Genomic DNA, 4,998 nt, shown 5'->3' with positions numbered 1-4,998 from the left:
CTGGTGGCCACCTCCAGGCTTTAAGGAGTGTGGAGATTTCTGATGTCGATTGAATAAATGTTTGAGAGTGGCTCGTGTGTTCTTCATCTCTGCCGGTCTGAGAGTGGGAACACTGAAGAGAACCTATCTCACATTTAGCTTGGGACGATGTTTAGGATGCTTAGAAACCCCTAGAAGGAGAGACGAGGTCCTTGCCTACCGGATGCGAGTTCCACGGATGGTTTTAGTAGCTGGGTCCTGCTGCTCTCCCAATTCTGCTTCTCAAAGCCATCGGCATCTCTGCAGGAAGCTTTGTAGCTGAGTTTGCCAGCCATTGCCTCTGGGAAGGAGGAAACAGAGAGAGACTGGAAGAGAGGGGTCAGGGTATTGCATCCAATTTGCAACCCCCGTTTTCTGCCTATTTCTGCTGCCCCCCTTTCTAGGTATGTGAGGCCTTGAGCACCAGAGCGCCCTGGCCAGGCTGTGGAAAACACAGGGCTGTAAATGCTTATTTAAAAAAGAAGGAAGATTTTAAGTTCGTGATCGAAACTTTCACTTTAAGAAGCTAGGAAAAAAAAAAAAATTATTCCCAAATGAAGAAGAGGAAATAAAGACAGGAGTGAAAATCAACGAAGTAGTAAATAGATAAAAAACAGAGAGTTCTCAAAATCTTTGGTCTCAGAATCGCCTTACATTCTCAAAAAAAATTTGAGACTTCTCGATAGCTGGCATGTGTGTTTTATATCTAGCAATATATACTTCATTAGAAATGAGAAGAAATTAAAAATATATTTTATTATTTAAAAATAAAACCCGTGCATGTAACCATAAGTGACATATTTCCATGAAAAAAACCTATTATTTACAAAATAAAAAGTAGTCTGAAGAATGGTATTGTTTTAGCTCCCTAAACTTCCTTCATAAATGGCATCCTTTGACAAAAGACAGCTGGGTTATCATTCTCTTCCAAAATGGATTGCTTTGGATGAAGTGTATGAAGAAAACACAGTATCACACAGATACACAGTTGGAAAAGTGAGGAGTATTTTAATAACTTTTTCAAGTAATTGAGAATTTTTCAAAATTGTTTTACAATACACCAAAACTTGACAAGCGGTAGTTTCCTGCAATGTGGAATAGGAAACTTTTTGTATTCATTACATTAAAATCTGTTGGTCTGTCTTTCACTTTGAATGGATCTTTTAGCCATACATAACTTTGTAAAGCATTGGAAAATGTCGATTCACTTAGTTAATGCAGATTTTCCAAATGTGGATACATTTCACTACACAATATTCAACGATCACATTCGCTCGTATTTCCCGCTACCATTATCAGAAAAGTATTTAATTATTGGAAAGCCATTGCGCTCAAGGAGCAAATATAAATTCTCCAAAATTCAAAATTTCACTTCAAAGTTCAAATTTTATCGGTGACAAATACTGTCAGTAGTTTTTCTTTAAAGTTGCAGATTCTGACTTTGCTTAGTTTTTAGAAAATGTCTGTCAAATACGCCAAGTCTAATAACCATAGTTTGACTATTAGTCATTCTTTTTAAGTAAAAATGATGTTCCATGATGAAAGTGGCTAGTTCAGCTCCCAGCTCAAACACTGGGACCGTTTGCCTAAGTCAACATCATACTTCGTAGAGCAGAAATGCTTTATGCTATTTCATCACACAAAATTTTAAATAAAGTGGACTAACAGGTCAATATTTAATAAAATTAATAATTTCTATTTCTCCATCAAAGACGTTTGACAAGCGAATCCGGACTGATTAATTCTGTCAGTGGTATGCCACCCCTCAGAGTAGGCTGCAGCATGTAAGACTCTGTCTCGCCAGCATACTCACTCTCTGTGTCTTGCTCACCTTGCTAGCTTGGCAGAAGCAAGCTAACCATGAGTCCTACAGCCACAGGAAATGAATTCAGGCAATAGCTGATTGAGCTTGGAAGCAAACCCTTCCCCAATCGAGTCTCCGGAGGAATGAGAACCCAGCCCTGGCTGACACCTTGATTGCAGCCTTACAGAAGACCCAGTGAAGATGTGCCTGAACTCCTGGCCCACAGAACCGTGAGATAACAAATGTGTTGTTTTAAGCTGATACGTTTGTGATTATTCGTCACAGAGCAGAGAAAACTAAGAGAGAGGCCATTCTAATATTTGATCAGGTCTCTAGCTTCTGTCTAATGAAGTTTATGATAGGTCTAATGAAGTTTATGATATGTCTAATGGATCCTGGAGTCATGTGCCTACTGTTGCACCTTCTTTACCAAAAAGAAGGTACCTAGGCCTAAACACAGGATCCCATGATGGTAGATCAGACTCCGTGAGTCCACTGATAGCGGAGCTGGCAAAGGCATTCCAGGCAGACAATGCTATATATACAAATTTAGAATCCATGTTGATCCCAGTAAGGATGAATTGCTGGCCCTCCGGGGTGGATGGAGGTTGGTGCAATCATCTTGGAACCAAATAGCTGGTTGGTCTCCTTCGGGGATGTAGCATATCAAGGACTTGGCATTGATCTCTGATGCTGACCGAACGGGAATTCAGCAGCAGTAGTAACTACATCGGCTTTGGTAAGAGGGAGCCCATGTTGTTTTTTTGTGTGTGAATGAAAAGCCTTTGATTCTGCCAACACAGCTACTTTGTTTAGAGGCACAGTGTGTGAGCATGGAAGTTGACAAGGACAGAAGTTAGCGGACCTCTGCTGGAGGAGTCGTCTCATTCACTTGGTTGTTGGGTGTCTCCCCTGTACTGGGTGCTCATTGTGGGGTATTGGCACGGGATAGAAAAAGCTGCACATTGCGTCCCCTCTCCATGAATGAATCATATAGATTCATTCGTGTGCTTCTTCCCCAGATCGTCACATTTTGGTCTCGTCTGGCTGACTGAACCTTACAATAGGAGGTGCTTGTCTCAGTCACTTAATGTTCCATGGTCTGGCATTTAGGTTCTCTTTTAGAGTTCGGGAGTCGCTTTTCAAATAATATACAGTTTCTTTGCTGTAGACAGTATTATCTTGCTCCAAGGTTGTAGGGGTCTATACTGTGACTCTCTAGGACATAGCAGAGACACCTTATAGTAATTTTATTCACCACCGCAAACTCCAGCTCCATGGGATTTGCAAGGTCATACAGCCCGATTGACAAGGCTGCTTATACCGTCGTCTGACTTCATCTCTGGCAGAAGGAACTGCAAAGCACTGTGGCCACTTTTATGTGTGTGATCGATATGAACCTCCCTCAAGATTTTTTTTTTTTTATCTAATCACATTTCTTTTGCTATGTAAGGTAATATGTCACAGGTTCCAAGGATCAGAGTGTGGACATTTTTGGAAGGCCATTATTCTGTCTACCACAAGATTGCTTCCAGATGTTGGTTACAGTTGTGCCCCCTTATCCTTAGGGAATGCATTTCAAGACCCCTAGTGGATGCCTGAAACCACGCATAGTACCAAACCCTATGTATACAGTTGACCCTTGAACAACATGAGTTTGAACTGCATGGGTCCACTTTTTTTTTTTCCAATAAATGTGTATGATACTATAAGAGTATTTTCTTTTCCTTATGATTTCATTAATGTTATCTCTCCTCTACTGTCAGAATACAGTATATAATACACAAAACATATATAAAATGTGTTAATCGATTGTTTATGTTTTCGGTAAGGTCGACAACAGGCTACTAGTAGTTAAGTTTTTTGGGGGAGTCACAAGTTATATGTGAATTTTCGACCGAGAAGGGGTTGACATCTCTAACCCCTGTGTTGTTCAAGGGCCAACTGTACTATGCTTTTCCCTATACATATATACCTATGATAAAGTTTAATTTATGAATTATGCACAGCGAGAGGTGAACAGTCACAACAACCAATAAAACAGAACAATTATAACAACACGCTATAATGAAATTTATGTGAATGTTGTCTCTCAAAATCTCTCCTCGTAGGGTACTCACCTTTTCACTTAAAGAAAGCAATTTACGGCTTCTCTTTGGCATCATTCCTCTTGCGCTTTGAGGCCATTATTAAGTAAAAGAAGGGTGACTTGAACACAAGCACCGCAACACGGTGACAGTCGATCTGACAGCTGAGACAGCTGTGAGGTGACTAACGAGTGGGTAGCGTATACAGCATGCATACGCCAGACAAAGGCATGATTCACATACCTGGCAGGACAGAGCAGGATGGTGCGAGATTTCATTACGCTACTCAGAATGGAGGGAGATTTAAAACTTAATGAATTTATTTTTTCCTGAAATTTTCCAGTTAATATTTTTGGACCGCAATTGACCGCGAGTAACCAAAACCATGGAAAGTGAAACCGTGGATAAGCGGGGTGTATGTGTGGGGACTACTGTATTATGAATAGCTACTATGAACATTTGTACAGTTATGTGTGTGTGTGAACATACAGGTTTATTTCTGTGGGATGAATGCCCAGGAGTGCAAGCACCGAGTTGTATGGAAATTGCATATTTTAATTTTTAAGAAACTGCCAATCTGTTTTCCAGAGAGGTTGTAATATTTTACATTCCTACCACAATATCTCTGCATCCCTGTCAGCATTTGGTTTTTAATTTTAGCCAGTCTGTTAGATGTGCAGTAATATCTCATTGTGGTTTTAATTTCCATTTCACTAATGGCTCTTTTCATGTATGTGTTAGTTCTTATAAAAAGGTAACACTATTATTCTAATGTTGTGGTTAGTGACATTAAGTGCAAAATTGATGTTAAGGAGTTTAAATCTTTATTGCAAACAAGGAGGGGAGGGAAACGCTGAGACAGGCCTAACCCAAGCAGAGCAGGAGTCGTGGATGTATCTGTGTGAACTAACGGGCGTTGGTGCAGTGGTTGCCACTCTCTGGCCAGCGACCTGGGCCAGGGGATGCTGAGCGCCTGGGAAGCATCCTATTAATGAGTCCACGCAGAGCTGGAAAGAAAGAAGACTCACCTGAGTCAGGACTCCGCGGTCCGGTTTCGCCCATGCCCTGACCTTCAGATGACCCCAAGGG

The sequence above is a fragment of the Pteropus vampyrus genome, unplaced genomic scaffold (assembly GCF_000151845.1).
Source record: "Pteropus vampyrus isolate Shadow unplaced genomic scaffold, Pvam_2.0 Scaffold271, whole genome shotgun sequence".
Taxonomy (NCBI): domain Eukaryota; kingdom Metazoa; phylum Chordata; class Mammalia; order Chiroptera; family Pteropodidae; genus Pteropus; species Pteropus vampyrus.
The sequence above is the reverse complement of the archived record's forward strand: the minus strand, read 5'-3'. Positions refer to the sequence as shown.